The sequence below is a fragment of the Macaca nemestrina genome, chromosome 11 (genome assembly GCF_043159975.1).
Source record: "Macaca nemestrina isolate mMacNem1 chromosome 11, mMacNem.hap1, whole genome shotgun sequence".
Taxonomy (NCBI): domain Eukaryota; kingdom Metazoa; phylum Chordata; class Mammalia; order Primates; family Cercopithecidae; genus Macaca; species Macaca nemestrina.
Genome location: NC_092135.1, coordinates 39,470,040 through 39,488,085, shown reverse-complemented (window position 1 = coordinate 39,488,085; position 18,046 = coordinate 39,470,040). Strand labels below are relative to the sequence as shown.

At 35.9% G+C, this 18,046-nt stretch overlaps 1 protein-coding gene and 1 long non-coding RNA gene across 5 annotated transcripts in view; one reads left to right on the top strand and one right to left on the bottom strand.

Moving 5' to 3' along the window:
• The window catches only part of LOC105492606 (LDL receptor related protein 1B), a 1,932,714-nt gene that overhangs the window by 499,381 nt on the left and 1,415,287 nt on the right, over positions 1 to 18,046 (top strand). The window lies entirely within an intron of this gene.
• LOC139357096 (uncharacterized) lies at positions 3,940 to 12,950 on the bottom strand. The gene is made up of 4 exons (XR_011609729.1): positions 12,794 to 12,950; positions 6,191 to 6,413; positions 5,914 to 6,101; positions 3,940 to 4,078 (listed from the first exon to the last, which is right to left on the bottom strand). It is a non-coding gene; the product is annotated as an uncharacterized lncRNA (long non-coding RNA).

Here is an 18,046-nt window from a genome sequence, read left to right as displayed (position 1 = left end):
GACAGGGGGTCACGGCATCGTCTTCTATCCAAAACTCATTCCACTACATCAAAGCAAGCACCGGAGATACCCTTGTAAAATTAGAAATATGAGTTCATTGACTAATGCAGTCCTTTTTGATCCTTTTTAGCTCAATTTTCTACATTTGTGGGACAAAATACTGGAAACTCCTCTTTCCCCATTAGACCAATTCACAATAGTTTCAACTAGTTTGTACTTATGTGTATGCAGATATTTGGAGTCCTACATGAAAGAATGAACAAGGTATGATGTTGAGACAGCTTTTCCCACAAACCTACGTTTCTGAAAATATTTAATAATACAATTTGCACATTCCTTTCAGTCTAACTTTAAATATATATGTAGGCTACTCTTCATTATCTTAAATATGTATATTCCTCGGTTTATAGATGTGAATAGAATTCCCTTTTCCACTTAACTCCTTTTCCTGAATTAGCCCATAAGACACATCCTGGCAAAATACAATTTTCTGGAGTCTATAGACTGAGGAGGGTGCTTCTGTTACCTTAATTACTGCATTGCCAGTAAATCAAAGTAATTTAAAGAGGACCAGCCTTCCAGTCATGCCATCGCAGAGTACCAGATTAGTGGTGCTGCAATTACACCACAAATAATGTGGCAGACATTAGAAATAGACTGCTGCTTTTGCTCAGTGAATTAATAATTCTCAGATGTCTACTTTTTAATTTCCTGTACATTTCATATCGACATTTTGTCCCCCTTAACAGTATTCTTTCATCACATTTTTCATGTCTTTTCCAATAACATGACCCTTATGTTTGTCTTTTAACTTTAGCGTTCACATTGTTCTCGACCTACCCTTTAATTGTATTGGTGACCAGTGCTTTTACTGCATGATTTATTTAGCTTGTATTTGGCATGAACCAGAGTTGACTCAGTTTAGGTAAAAAAGACTTGCTACAAAATGGACCTTGTCATTTTAATCTCTCTAAGAACAGTTTTATTGTCTGCTATTTTATTTTGTGGTTAGTGCCACCAAAAACATTATTTTGTGTTCAAAGGGGCTTTGCTCATCCCTCCCCTATGAGGCATGAACGATGGTGCTCTAGCTCACATTCTGTGTTTTCCTTCAAGATTTTCTCATGCCATCCATCTTCTTCTTCATATCCTCCCTGATTTCTCCTTTCTATAATAAATAGCTTTCCCAAGATTGTGCTACCAAGAAAATATCCATTTCCAAGTGATTTAAGAAAGTCTATATATTCTTTCTGTAACATTTCTATTCAAATTGCAGTAATTTTTTTATGTGGAAAATTGTCATGTAGGTAATCAGAAAAGTACTCCCCCTTGCCTTTATGTTTTACTTTTTCCTATAAAGCTTTCACATTCCAGCTCATATGATAGGAAATTTGTGCAGTCCCTTCCAGTTTGGAAAACACTTCCACTTACTTTAACATATGTAATTCCCTTTACAACACTTCCCAGATGACAAGAATGGGCTGCTACCCTCATATTTACATGAGGAAACAGATTCAGAGAGGTAAATGAATTGCTAATTTTAATTTTTAAATGTTTAATTGTGTGAAGTTAATTACTGGATAGTCACATTTTTAAAGCTCCCTATTTGTGTGTATCAATATTGGGGACAACTGGAAGGTCATAGCATAAACTCTAATGCATGATATTTGGATGTATATTTTTTAAAATGAGCTACATTAGATCTCGGGTCATATAACAAGTAAATGACAGAGTGGAAATTCTCGTATGACTTCAAATCTAGACTTGTTTTTTTTTGGGGCGGGGGGAGGTTGTTTGTTTGTTTTGCATGCTATATCAACAAATATTACTGACCAAAATGATTTTCCATGTTGAATTGCAAGCAGACATTGAAACCTGGCTTCATATCAAAGTAAAACAATCCTGTATTTCAATATATGATGTAACTTTTCAATAATAGTATGTAAAACTAAAATAGAAAAATCATTAAACGATGTTATTAATCATGAGTCCCAGGTCCTCTGCAGAGTCATTCAGGACTCAAGACAATAGTCTGTTTTTATTTTATCATTTTTTACCCAGGTATAGTATCTTTTGCAGTCTGGTAATATTAGAGGCTGTAGCATGTACATGACAAATGTCTATGGAATATAAGCTTTCATAATGCCGTTTTATGGGGCAGCTTCCCTAGAAGACAGTTAAGTGCTATTGGTTGCTAGAATTACAGCACTGCATTTAAGGGTTGAATGTGAATTTTAAAATGTTTTGGAAGCTCCCTTAATTCAAAGTCAACTTTATATGTTTTAAAATAGATTCTACAGTCCACTAATCTAAAATACAAACTATATAGCCTATAATGAAAATAAAATGAATATTCAGTACAGTGTTTAATTTTTTAAATTTAATTATTGTATAGTCACACTTTTCTCAACTCCCTATTTCTTTTTATCAATGTTGGGGACAACTGGAAGATCATATAATACGCTCTAATGCCTGATGCTTGAATGCATATTTTTAAAAATGAGATATGTTAGATCTCAGTAAATACATTTAATGATACAATTATTATTGCTGGCACTTTATTAGCACCACACTGTAACCAACTGAGCTACCCAGCTATACTACCGGCACTTTAAATAAGTGGATTTTTAAATATTACAGAGATCTTTATTTCTCTCCATAGAGAGGGGGGAAAGATAATTGAAAAATAATGAAGAATAGAAAATATCCCTCCATGCATAATGCTTATAACAATTATTTCTCTCAACGAATATTGAGTAAACTAACTTCAGCTTTCATTTTAACAATTTAACAAACTTTGGACATATACTAACATGTGGCAGACCCCAAGAATACAAAGACAAATCAACTGCTTCCCTCCACAAAAACACTCTCATTCTGATGCAATCGCTCTGTGTAAAGAAGGAGGTATGTGAAGTTATTGGGGAAGAACCAGTGGAGTACAAGGACTCTTTCTGACTGTATTCTTTTTTCTTATTTTTATTTGTTGAGACAGATTCTCACTCTGTCGCCCAGGCTGGAGTGCAGTGGCACAATCTCAGCTCACTGCAACCTCTGCCTCCCAGGTTCAAGAAATTCTTGTGCCTCAGCCTCCTGAGTATCTGGAATTACAGACCCGTGCCATCATGGCCAACGACTTTTTGTATTTCCAGTAGAGACAGGGTTTCACCATGTTGGCCAGGCTGGTCTTGAACTCTTGACCTCAACTGATCCGCCCGCCCTTCTAAAGTGCTGGGATTACAGCTTGAGCCACAGCTCACAGCCTAGCCACCATGCCCAGCCTCTTTCTGACTGTATTAAAAGTGACTTGAGGTATCAGAGAGAAGAAAGTGTCATGTGATAAAAACTAAAGGATGATCAAGAAGAACAAATCTCAGAAAAGCATGGAAAGAAAATTAGATTTGGGTATCCTAAAGTTTATACAAGTTTAGTTTTTACCCATCAGAGTATTAGCTCTTTTTTTGTCAAATGAGAATATAAAAGTATATTCAGTGTATTCAAAATAAAAATAATCATCTTAGTGCAAGATCTAGGTATTTGCAGCTCTTGATGGTTTTATGAGTAATTATCATGATCTGTAGCAACTCAGGGAAACAAATGAATCCTATAAGAATCTTGGTTCTCACTTCGGCAGAAGAGAATGTGTATATTGAGGCATTAATTTTTCTTTGGTTTGCTGTTTTTCATTATTGATGCAGATGAAGGCCAAATAAGTTATTATAGGTGATGACAATTATTAGCTTACAATTCAGTTTGATTCAAGCTTTTATTGCTGAATCATCATTTCCAAGGGAATTCTTCAACGTGAGTTCCAGGATTTGGAGCTACCATTGCATTTTCTTTTCCTCATTGCATACATCTTCCTGTGAGTTTACCAAGGCAGGCCTTAGGGTGTACGTTTGTAGCAATGTCATTTGTAACAAGAAGGTGGGGGTTGGGGAAACATTGTAAAACACATGTGAAAAAAAAAATGCAGCTTCTTAAGAATTTTACTGTTTATTTGCTTGGATCTTCACCAGAATAGTCAGGAAGAGGATGCCTCACTGTAATAATCCTGATGGATTCTTTCATTGGAGAGCTAATGAAGAAAACAAAATAATTATTTGAGAATGACAACCCAGACAATCTAGTGAGATAAAATTTAAAATGCATACCTTGTTATTATATTTAACAAGGAAAAATAGATGCAAAAGGTGCAGGAGAATGTTCAATAGCATTCTGATATTAACTTCCAGCTCCTGGTGAACATATAAACAAAACTTGCTTTAAATATGGCTATACGGAGGTTGCTGTAAGCCAATATCATGCCACTGCACTCTAGCCTGGGTGACAGAATGAGACTCTGTCTCAAAAAAAAAAGTGTGTGTGTGTGTGTGTGTGTGTGTGTGTATATGTATATGTATATATACATATACAAATTATATGTGTATGTATATATGTATACAAATACATATGTGTATGTATATATGTATACAATATATACGTGTATATATATGTGTGTGTATATATGTATGTGTATATATGTGTGTGTATGTATGTATGTGTATATATGTGTGTGTGTATATATATGTATGTGTATATATGTGTGTGTGTGTATATATATATATATATAGAGAGAGAGAGAGAGAGCTACCTTAGAGTCTCAATTTTGAGCCAGGATGGCAGTGTCCTCCTTCCACTGATGCTTTCATGTATCCAGTGCTAATACTATATGCTATTCTTATCTAAACTTTATTTTAAATATGGCTCACTTTTTTTATTAGCTATGTCACATAAGCCTTCAAATTGCTTGCTGATGCATACTCCTGGGACCAGGAATGAGTCTTCTTTCTCAGTCTGCGTGGTGTTCTGTGCCTTTTTGTGGTCTCTGTCTACAGTGTGTTGCCTGAAGCTCCATTTGGTGAACTAGTTGGTAACTTTTTTTTGTGGCCTTAACTGACAATGGCTTGCCCCTCACTGCTCCCAGACAGATGTTACAACCCCATGCCATTTATGGATACTGTATTAGCCCATTCTTGCGTTGCTATAAAGAAATACCTGAGGCTGGGCAATTCATTTAAAAAGAAAAAAAAGAGGTTTAATTTTTGCTCACAGTTCTGCAGGCTATACACAAAGCATAATCGTGGAATCGGCTTCCCACGAGGGCTTCCAAGAAGCTTCCAATCATGATGGAAGGCAAAGGGGGAGCCAGCAGCCAGCACATCACATGGCAAGAGAGGGAGCCAGAGAGAGTAGAGGGAAGTCCTAGATTCTTTTTTAGTTTGTTTTTGTTTGTTTGTTTGTTTCTTTGAGACAAGGTCTTGCTCTGTTGCACAGGCTGTAGTGCAGTGGGGGGACCTCGGCTCACTGCAGCCTCCTGGGAGATCCTTCCACCTCAGCCTTCCAAGGGGCTGGGACTACAGCTGTGCACCACACCCAACAATTTTTTTTTTTTCTGTATTTTTTGTAGAGATAGGGTTTTACCATGATGCCCAGGCTGGTCTTGAACTCCTATACTCAAGTGATCCACCTGCCTCTGCCTCTTAAAAAGCTGGGATTGCGGATATGAGACACCGTGCCCAGCCCCAAATTCTTTTAAAGAACCAGATCTCCTGTAAACTAAATGAGCAAGAACTCACTTATCACCAAGGAGATGCTGCTAAGCTATTCATAAGGGATCTGCCCCCATGATGCGTACCTCCCACTAGGTCCCACCTCCAATACTGGGGATTCCATTTCAGTGTGAGATTCGGAGGGGACAAACATCCCAACCATATCAGATGTCAAACAGTAAGCCTGTACCTGGTATTAGAATCTCATAATTTCTCTTTCGATCCACCTAATGCCCACCGGTTGCTGAGCACCAAAGGAAGAGATAAACATTGAAACTGCCTTACATTGTGATTCAAGGCAGTACAAACCAGGAGAAGATACCTGATAAACACGAAGTAAGAGCTTATTCACCATCTCTAGTTATCAGTCATTTGTTTGCATCGTTAATTTTCAAAATATAAATAGCAGAGTTTCTCAGACCCAGGCAAATGTAGTATGCACAAGAGCTGCAGTAGACCCTTTGCTGGCGGGCTATCTTCAGTCTTTTACATCCACTTGGGTTTCTTCCCCTAGAGTAATAAGTATTCTCTAAATAATTAATTTTAATTGCAATATCCACTTTATGCCCCCAAGAACCAAATATCCAATAGTGGCTTACATAATTTAATGCAAAGAAGGTGTGCATTTATTGATATTCCTTGGCTGCTTTAACTTCATTCTCAAAAACGCCTGGCATCTACATAATTTCTAGTTACTATGGTAAGTTTCTGTTTTTACTCATGCTGAACAATCCATCAAGCTGTCTTTCATTTTCTCCCCAATACCGTGATGATGATGCTTTGTTAACTCTGTGCATTTTCTGTCATAGTTCACATGTTTGCCTTAAAAAAAAAAAGACATGTTTACATGAATATATTCTCAAGGAAACATTCCAAACAGTGCAGAATTATACAAAACAAAACATTTAAGCCTCTCTTTACTTCCTTTCCAACTCAGTCTCTTCCTAGGACTAACCATTTTCAATAGTTTGGAATACATTTTTCCAGGCATCCTTCTATATATTTACATATATACATATGTATGCAGTATGGAAGAGACAGATACATTAATTTACATAACCATATGTATTGTTCTGTGATGTACTTTATTCATTTAGCCATATGTTTGATAGGTGATTATATGATAATATGCACATTTCTACCTTATGATTTTTTTTTTTCGTTTTTAGCATTCTCAAAGTATTCCATAATACAGAGAAACCATACATTTAACCATTCCCCTACTGTGGGACCTGTAGTTGAGTTCACATTTTTTACCACTTAAATAGCAAAGCAGTGAGCATCCTTGTCAGCATATGTTGATATTACGTGTGATGATTTCTCAAGATTAAATTTTTACAGTTAGAATTAATGTGCCAAAAAAAATTACATAATTCTAACTTTGATACATATTGCACATTATCTTCCAAGTAGACTTTACCAATTTATGCACCAATCACCAGTTTCAACATTTGATATATTAATAATTATTTTGTCAACCTTGTGAATGAAAATTTTTCTCATTTTCATGTGCATTTTCCTTATTGTTTCTAAGGTTGAGTTCTTTTATTTGTTTTTGGACATTTAATTTATTATGCTAAGAATTCCCTGATAATATATTATGTTCATGCTTTTTTCTGTTGATTTGTTTATCAATTTAGTAAAACAATTTACATATTCCAGATAGTAATCCTTTTTGTATACCACTAATTTATTGGTGACTCCCAATATTAAGTAGTATATACCTATTACTTATTTTTATATATCTTCTTTATATAAGGGGATAATAAGCTCCATTACTTCAGGATTCTTGTTTCATACCTTTTTTTAATGCCCCCAGTACTGAGGATAGATGTAATAAATAGGCACTTAATATTGATTGTCAGTTGAGGAAGGAGACTACAGCTGCAAAATTTAGACAAGGATCAGCAGGAATGTATTGCTGGCTCCAGTCTCAAGGCTCAAGGCCAGGAGTGACAAAGTCAGCTTTGGCTTCTCAGGTCAGTTATCAATCCTGAATGTAGAAAACCAGAAGATAAAAGAGACCTGTATACCCTGAGATGTGACCACTCATTTTTCCCTGTTCAGTCATTCACTTCTGTGTTTGTTGTTATACACATTCATTCATCAAACGATGTGTTTATATTGTTTATCTTCACTAACTTATTTAGCTCTTTCCATGAAAATCCACGTGGAAAGTTGGTTTAAGTCAAAATATATTCAAAGGCTTCTGTCTTGAAGTTATGTCCTAAATGTTACTCTACAAGGCTGTATGCAAAAGCCAACTAAAACATTTAGACACATTTCATTTGTCAAATCACTTGTGTTCCATAGTTTATTTTTAATTCAGCCTTTATTTAATAAAAATCTCTTCCACATACATATTTATAAGCACATGGAATTATGCAGATTTTGCTTGTAGATGTAAACATTTTTAAATGAACAGAGGTGCTAGTTTTCTCAGGAAGAAAGGATATGTTCACAATTCAAGCAAAATATAGCAGACCTTTTTTATATTTCTCCATTTCTCTCACTGCCAATTAACATATATGCTTCATTTCTGAATGCTTCTATTCACTTACTCATCACATCCTTAGGTAACACCCGTTGTTTTCCATCTCTAGTTAAGGATGTGTGGTTTGTGATTGGAAGAATACAGTTTTCTCTAAATAATATTTTAAAAGCCTTGAGTTAGTTTTTAATCAGTATGATCATGCAGGTTGTGGGGAAAACTCTTTCACTCATTCTGTACATATAACCCTAAAACAGCTCATTTTATTTTCTTTATTTTCTTTTTTGCAGGGTTAAGGTGCTTTGGGAATGAGTGGGAGTAAGTCTCTAAAAGCTTACTTGGTGTGTGTGTGTGTGTGTGTGTGTGTGTGTGTGTGTGTGTGTGTGTGTTTGACTGTAGTTCTGACTATATGTTATGCAGTCAAATCCAAATTCAAATTTTTTTATTCCTCTTTAAATCCTTAGGGATGCCCTCAACTGTCAGTATAATAAAATGGTCATTTTACAATCATGGTAACCACCACTATAATAATAATTAACTAATTAAATGGTTTAGACTATCTCTACTGTCAATGAGAGATTTTATTGACAGGAAACAGCAATGGTCCAATCGAATGTTTCTGGGTAACTCTTGTAGCTGAAACTGGTCAATAGTTACCACTAAAATCCTGTCAATAGTTTAAAAAGGTAAATAACCGATTTAAGAATTTCATACAAATATATTAAAAATGTTAGCTATATACCTCTTTTGTATACATTTTTATATAGTGGATATATGCTTTATAATATTTATAGTAAACGTGAGATTAAATCACAGTCATATTTTCTAAAATTTTATAAGAGAAGCATTGAAATATGGGGGTGGAACAATAGGTTAAGATTGAGAAGTCTAGTTTTAGTACCTATTGCCACAAGCAACTTGGTAAATTAAAAGAAATGTCACTCATCTTTTCCAGACATCTGTTTTTTTCATCTACAAAACAATGGGCTTGAACTTGGCAATATTCTGAAATCCCTTCTAGCTGCTAAATTCTATAAAAGAGTATAATTTTTCTATTTTAAATGATTATGAAGGTTTATAGTTTTTATAGCTTTGGTTTTATGACATTTTGTTGGTCATATTTGTGATTTATTCAACGTCAAGTCCTGCTCAGGAATACAGTTCCCCAATTACAACATTATTTCTATTGAAAGAGAACAATATGTTTTAAGATGAGCCTTTTTTGATAGAATTTATATGAGCACATTATTTTAGAAATGGGGACTGCCTGTGTTTGCTAGTGTATTTTATTTTCTCTCAGAGTTAATTTTCCCAATGGGCTTGTTTTCTGAATACTCTTTATGCTGAGACTAAGTTAAAATTTTGAAAAAAGCATTGCTTTGTGGGAAATAATTACTCACATATAGTGATTTTAGCCCTATAGTTAATCTCCTTGGAATCAAGATCAAAGGGTTTAAATTCTTGATGTTCTTTTCCTAAATGGAACATAAGAAGAATTCTATACCACTTTCTACTATGCTAATCCAAGAACATTAGCACATGTGGTTAATTTTACTTTGGATTGCTTAATTTTTATAATTTTACCTTCAACAGGCCTTTAATGTAGTTTGAGTGTGCACGTGAATATTCATAAAAATAAGTATATGTTTAATGAGTACAGAGTTTCTGTTTGTGATCATAAAAAGTTCTGGAAATGGATATTGGTGATAGTTGAACAACACTGTGAATGTACTTAATGCTACTAAATAGTATACTTAAAATGGTTACAATAGTAAATTTTATGTATATTTTATCACAATAAAAATAAGCATAGAAAGGCTATTAAATTAATTATTTCTGAAGTCATATTGGTAGATTCAGAGGAAAACACTTTTCTGGGAGAGAAAGAATCAGAAAATATTTCACACTGTAACTTGAGGCTAACTTTTTCTATGCCGAATGCTAGATGCGTAACCTATCCCCAAGCAAGTCTGCTGTAATAATGATTTGAAAGTAATATCTCTGTCTCAAGGGTGTGATGACCTCTGTGGGTCTATTAATTCCATATCCATATACATGTTTATAGTTCTTTCCTTATAACCAGAATATTCACCTCTGTCATTCTGATGATATGGATGTGAAAGGAATACACAATTACAGTCGCTAAAGCAAGAACAGACTAAGAGAGAGAGCTGCCATCCCCACAGGTTTGAAAAGCTTTCTCCTTTGAGTTATTATGTATTATGCAGCTTTTCTGTGTTTACAAGAGGCTAATTATCATCTTATTCTCAGGGCTGGCAAAGGCAATATCAAAGAAGGGATACAGAGAAATATCCAAAATACCATTCAGGTGGAAAGTTCTGAATTTGAAGATGAATGTCAGTTTGATATTGGGGAAAATGTCAAAATCGTAAACAGATTTGATCTTCATTAAATCTAGAACATATTTAGAAGTTAAATATAGTTTAGGCTATAATCCTACATTATGGCATGGAAAAAATAATGATCCTACCCCAGAGAATGAGTTTTATACTTTTGTTGTTGTTGTTCTTGTAGCACATAACACGATACATTCTCATAGTAGTCTGTGTGTAAGTATTTCATGATCCAGACTAATTGGCACAGTTCTAGAATACTTTGAATGACTTTGATCAATTTTTATGTCATGGTTGACCACTGACTCTCTGGCTCCATTTTGTCCTTCATTCAACATTATATGCCAACCCCATTTGGTATTATGTTGAATTATAAAACAAACAAAATTTTAAAATATATTTAAAAACTTTCTCTATCACATGCAGCTTATTTGTAGTTAGAAAGTGTGTGTTTTAAATGAGACTCAGAGGATAACTGCAAACTAAAATTTGTATTTTATGTGAAAGATAAAATAGTATAACACTGACTTTTCTCTCATCTGTTGAAATGCCTCCAGGAAATATTCAGGATATAGAAACAATGTAATAGACTACGTTTTGCCAGATAATACTTCACCAACAGATTAAAATGCATTCTGTTACTCTCTGTCTAGCATCTTTGCATTTCATTAAGAACTAAAGAAAATAATGACACAAGCCAGATGTCTAGGTTGGGTGGGGAACTGGAAATATCAATTTGCTTATATTAAGTGTTTTAAGTGCTATGAATCTTTATAAACATTAGATAAATTATTATATGGGTTTTTTAATGCACATTTTAAAATGTATACAATCATGCCTATTACACCAGCACTTTGGGAGGCCGAGGTGGGTGGATTGCTTGAGTCCAAAAGTTTAAGCCCAGTCTGGGCAACATGGCAAAACCCCATCTCTACAAAAAATACAAAAATCATCTGGGTATGGTTATGTATACCTGTGGTCCCACCCAGCTACTGGTGAAGCTGAGGGGGGAGGATTGCTTGAGCCCAGGAGGTTGAGGCTTCAGTGAGCCATGATTGTGCCACTGCACTCCATTCTGTCTGACAGGGTGAAACCCCGTCTAAAAAAATAAAACTAAAAAATTGGTAAAATTTCCTAAAACTTACATTATATCTTGACAATTATAGCCTTTATAAATGTTTAAAAAATTTCAACAAATTTAGTTTAAAGATCTGATTGGCTTTACTGGTGATTAATGGATCAGGCAGCATCCCATCAAAGATGTAGAAAAGCTGCTTTGATAAGCAGAGCAAAGAAGTTGGGCTTTATAGGCAGAAAAGGGCTGAAGAAGCAGAAAGAAGGAACAAAAAATCAGATTGGTCATTACAAAGTAACTTTCCTTACAGGGTTTAAAAAGAGGAACTTCCCTGTTTTACCAGCTGGCTCAGGTAAACCAGGCCATCTTCTGATTGATTGCTGTGAATTTCCTCTTTTCTTTTTTTGGAAAACTGGTTCATTTTAAAATTCATTTTGATTGCATGGAACCTAGCACAAGTTACTCCATTCTAGTTTGTTCAGTCTGGTCTGTTGGACCTAGTGCGTGAGCTCAGTTCACACAATGATCTCCTATAATTTTCATGTAATATAGATAATATGAAAACTGTCATGTGGTAGGTATGATATGGTTTGGCTGTGTCCCCACCCAAATCTCATCTTGAACTGTAGTTCCCATAATCCCCACATGTTGTGGACGACACCCAGTGGAAGGTAATTGAATCATAGGGGCAGTTACCTTCATGCTGTTCTCATGATAGTGAGTAAGTGAGTTCTCACAAGATCTGATGGGTTTATAAGGGGCTTTTCCCCCTTTTGCTGGGCATTTCTCCTTCCTCCCATCAAGTAAAGAAGGATGTGTTTGCTTCCCCTTCTGCCATGATTGTAAGTTTCCTGAGGCCTCCCTAGCCATGGTGAACTGTGAGTCAATTAAACCTCTTTCCTTTGTAAATTACCCAGTCTCAGGCAGTTGTTTATAGCAGCATGAGAACAGACTAATGCAATATAGGAGATGATTACAGTATACTAGTGAGCATCAGTGAAAGGGAGAGTACTGTAATATGATTCTTAAAGTAGAAAAAATAAACTGTAAAGGTGGAGGAAAGTAAGGCATAATTAGAAAAATATTAAGAAGAAGCTCAAGAGCATCCCAAAAGGATAATACAATATGCACAATTGATAGTTGGATAAAGAAAGGATGAGTGATTCAAACATGACTTAAGACATTGATTTCAACACCCCCTGTGCATGTTCTCGCAAGCAAATTTCTAACCAACTACAGATGCTCCTCTTTTTAGGATGGGACTGCATCTTGATACACTTACTGTGAAGCTGAAAATTTGTGAAGTCAAACCATCGAAAGTCAGGGACCATCTGTCGTGACTTTTTCTGCTTTTTTTTTTTTTTTTTTTTTTTTTTTTTTTTTTGTTATAGCATGACTCACTATAGCTTTTAAATTGTATTCTATTTGATCAGCCTGGGAAAGGGGAAGGGCGAAATCTTTGCTATATCAGAATGAAACAAATTTTAAAAACCTTCATGAAAGACTGAGTTGGAATTGAAATAAAAACTGGTAGTTCAAGATGTAAAGAAGTTCTGAACGTGACAGTTAAAGCCAGTTAAAGAATTCCCTGTGAGGACTTTTGTCTGGGAGTTTGATTTTATCCCCGCAGCTTTGCTTAAGAGATTTCCTGTTCCTTTATGCTAGTGACTTAGTATTGTTTTTTCCAGCCGTTTCATTCTTTTTACCTTTGCCTTGAGCACTGTAGAAATCAATATAGTAGGCACTCTCTGTTCTGTGCCCAACACCTGTAGTTTCCTGTGTGTGATGGTTTGAGATTCTGTAGATACTACTTAATCCGATAGCTGGTGTGGCCTATTTGTCCAATAAAACATTTTCCACAGCGGCAGGGAACATTAAGCTACTGCTGTGGGTGGTAGAATATTGCCTTTTGTTAGCTATAGGGGGTGAGGGACCTTGGATGAGGTTAGAACATTATTTTTATTTTTGTGGGTGCTTTTGAAGATTGTATTGATCCAACTTATGAATGCCTTGACATGGGGTGGGATTGCTCTTCTCTCATGCCTGATCTCTCAGCTTGTTAGTGACTTCACTCTTGGTGGGAACAGAGGATTTAATCAAATAGTTGGCTGGGTATCTATTCTCTGCTAGGGTCATAAGAAGAATATGGATTGTCTATAAGAAGAAAGAGGATTCTGCCATAGCCTCAGTTTGATATATTAACCTGAGATTCAGTCCTCTCGGTATGAAGTCCCATTCCCAAAATGGTTGGTTAAACAACCCCAAGTTACATTTTGAGTTAAATGCTGGAAATACCAACCTCATACAATTAACGAAAGGTGGAAAGGGTGGAGGCAGTATATTTGGAACCTGTTTTCAGGGCAAGTATCACTCAGAATGGATATTTAAAGAAGCAACACTACTTATATGATTTCAAATCTTTTTATTGTATTCAGCATGTATTTAGAAAGTATCCTAGGCACTAGGAATAAAGCCGTGGTGATTTGTACAAGGGTCAGGAGACAAATGACCCTTACCTCAAGAACTTAATACTTAAGAAGTAAGACAACCAACAGCTCATTTGATGTGTAATAAAGAAGTGCAGGCAACTAATTTATTGTAGGGGGGTTCAGAGAAAGCTCTTCATTAAAAAGCAATGTTTAAATAGGGAAATGTGGAGATGGTAGAATTTCAAGTAGCTTACTGTATTTTGATTTGATGATTTCTCACCATCTTCCTTGTAGCCCTCCTTTCTTTTTCCCCTTTAGAAATGACTACTATAGTAAATGGAGGGTAAAAATGTCACTGGGCATTTAAAATATTAGCAAACTGTAAACCTTGCTTTTCAAAAGACCCACAGGCATAGTAAGAGTGATTAGTCATGGTAACTTTGAAAAAAAAAATAGCACTTAGAGATCTGGCTTAGTCTCTTATGGAGTGTGATCTTTGGACATTATGATTCTCATGCATACATGGAGATAATGCTTATATAGATTAGTTGTGCAAATTAAAGGTAATAATGTATCTACATCCTCATACAACACTTGTTCAGCCTGGGTGCAGTGGCTCACACCTGTATTTCTAGGACTTTGGAAGGCTGAGGCAGGAGGATCACTTGAGCTCAGGAGTTCAAGACCAGCCTCAGGCAAAATAATGAGACCTCATCTCTACAAAAAATAAAGAAAATTAGCTGGGTGTGGTGGCATGCACCTGTAGTCCCAGCTACTCAGGAGGTTGTGGAGGGAGGATTGCTTGAGTCCAGAGGTAGAGACTGCAGTGAGCTGAGATTGTGCCACAGCACTCCAACCTGGCTGACAGAGTGAGATCCTATTTCAAAAAAAAAAAAAATTAGAAACTTTTTTATAAAAGAAAATTATTACAGCTTCCCCCTCCACTGTAGGCGACCTTGCTTGAAGACTGACAGACATTTATCTTACCATGTTCATGATGTTTACCATTCTTAAAACCCTGCTTCTTAAAATTTCGTAGGTCACTCTGCAGTAGAATTTTGTTAAAAGCATCAGCTCTTCCATCAGGAAATTTGTTTTTTACATCCTATTCATTGCTTACCCAACATTAAGAAAGTGAGTACAGTTTGCTTTTGTAATGACTGACCAGTAAGGAGACAGAAATAAACTCAGGAAAAGAAGACTACTATGAATTTTCTGAGACCTACCTTCTTTCTGAATCAAATACTATGTTTACCTTCATCTCTATTGATCCATTAAATCAAGCACAAAAGGAAATTGTACTCAAAATTTGATTTTCATCATCTATTCTTACCAATGTCACAAGATATATTAGAAAAGTAGCACTTGGTGGGTGGTGGTGTTACTCTGTAATGTAAAGTCTAGGTGAAGATTTATAAGTACAGCAAATCACAGGGTCCTAGAGTCCTACTCTCTGATCAGAGACCCTGTTTCCTCTTTTACCCAGCCACCTAACTGTGGATTATCTTTGAACCTTCAAAGTATGCCAAATTTTTCCACATAGTATTACAATTTATCTGTTAATAGAATTTATTTTTAGAGCAGTTTTATGTTTACAGCAAAATTGAGCTTCATCTCCATTGATCCGTCAAATCAATGAGTTCTTAACTCTCTACTTTCTGACCTCCCCGACTCCCAACCAGCCTCCCCTACTATCAACATCCTGCACCAGGGTGATGCATTTGTTATAATCAATGAAACTATGTTGATATAACATAATTATCCAAGGTTCACGGTTTACCTTTGGGTTCATTCTTGGTGTTGTACATCGACAGTCCCCAACTGGTCCCCACCAGGAACCAGTTTCATGGAAGACAATGTTTCCATGGACCAGGGGTGGAGGAGAATGGTTTCAGGACGATCCAAATGCATTATATTTATCATCAGATTCTCAAAAGGAGTATGCAACCTAGATCCCTAGCATATGCAGTTCACAGTAGGGTTTGCACTCCTGTGAGAATCTAATGTGTCAGCTGATCTGACAGGAGGTGGAACTCAGGCAGCGATGCTGGTTGGCCTGCAGCTCATCTCCTGCTGTGTGGCCCACTTTCTAACAGGCCACAAAGGAGTACTGGTCTGCTGCCAGGGTGTTGGAGACACCTACTATACATTGCATAGGTGTTGACAGATGTAAAATGATATTATCTTCCACTGTGGTATTACAGAGTAGCTTCACTGCCTAAAATCCTCTGTGTTCCTCCTACTTATTCCTCCCTTCCCCTTAAGTACTGGAAATTAATAATCTTTTTACTGTCTTCATAGTTTTGCTTTTCATAGAATATCATAGCTGGAATCATACAGTATGTAGCCTTTTCAGATTTGCTTCCCCCATTTAGTAATATACACTTAAGTTTCTTCCATGTCTTTCAATGACTTGATTGATAGTTACTTCTTTTTAGCACCAAAAAGATTGCAATGTCAGGATATACCTCAATTTACTTATCCAGTCACCTCCGAAGAATATCTTGATTGCTTCTACATTTTGGCAATTGTAAATAAAGCTGAGATAAACATTTGTGTTCAGGCTTTTATATGCACATAAGTTTTCAACTATTTGTGTAACCTTCAAGGAGTGCAAACGTTGAATCGTATCGTATGAATATGTTTAGTTTTGAAAAAATGTGGCAAACTGTCTTCCAAAGTGGCTGTATTGTTTTGCATTCTCACCAATAATGAATTCTCATTCATTGTTCCACATTCCTGTCTGCATTCAGTGTTGTCAATGTTCTGGATTTTGGCCATTCTAATAGGTGTTTAGTGGCAACTTATTATTATTTTAATTTGCAGTTCCCTGATAATACATGATGTTAAGCATCTTTTCATATGCTATTCGCCATCTTCTTTGGTGAGGTGTCTAGATCCTTTGCCCATTTTTGAATCAGGTTGTTCATTTTCTTATTGTTGAGTTTCAAGAGTTTTTTGTATATTTTGTAAAATAGTCCTTTAGCAGATATGTCTTTTGTAAATGTTTTCTCCCGGTCGGTGGCTTCTCTTTCTCTTGACATTGTCTTTCACAGAGAAGCAGATTCTCATTTTAATGAAGTCCAGCTTATCAATTATTACATTCATAGTTTGTGTCTTTAGTGCTGTATCTCAAAAGTTATCTTCAAATCCTAGGTCACCTAGATTTTCTCCTATGTTATCTTCTAGGAGTTTCATAGTTTTGCATTTTACATTTAGGTCTGTGATCTATTTAAAGTTAACTTTTGTGATGGGTGTCAGGTCTGGGTCTAGATTTATATTTTAACATGTGGATTTCAATTGTTCCAGCACCAGTCGTTGAAAAACTATCTTTTCTCCATTGTATTGCCTTTGCTCCTTTGTCAAAAGTCAGTTTATTGTACTTACGTGGATTTACTCCTGGGCTCTCTAATAATTTATTTTCAAATGTTTGTTTCTTCATGCGCTGTGAGTATTGTAAAGCAGTGTAGTATGTGTTTAAACCTCTCTATGTCTATAACCCCTAAATAGGAACTGCATAAAGATTTGCTGTGTGACATCTTCTCATAAAATTAGGGATAATAATTAATTATTCCACATAAAATATAAACAATATAAGGTTAAGTTAAATATATTTTTAATGCTCTTGAAATATGCAATCTAAATACGGAATTCTCTAGATTATTTCAAATTACCTGACCATAAAACTTCCCTGGGGGGCAGTTTTAATCTTATAGGTTCCTAGTCAAGACCTAAAACTCCTCAATAAAGAGTCCTGGGAAACTGTATTATTTATTTATTTATTTATTTATTTATTTATTTATTTATTTATTTATTTTTGAGATGAAGTCTTACTCTGTCACCCATGCTGGAATGCAGTGGCACGATCTCGGCTCACTGCAAGCTCCGCCTTCCGGGTTCACGCCATTCTCCTGCCTCAGACTCCCGAGTATCTGGGACTACAGGTGCCCGCCGCCACGCCTGGCTAAGTTTTTGTATTTTTAGTAGAGACGGGGGTCTCACCATGTTAGCCAGGATGGTCTCGATCTCCTGACCTCGTGATCCTCCCGACTCAGCTTCCCAAAGCGCTGGGATTACAGGCGTGAGCCACCACGCCCAGCCGGGAA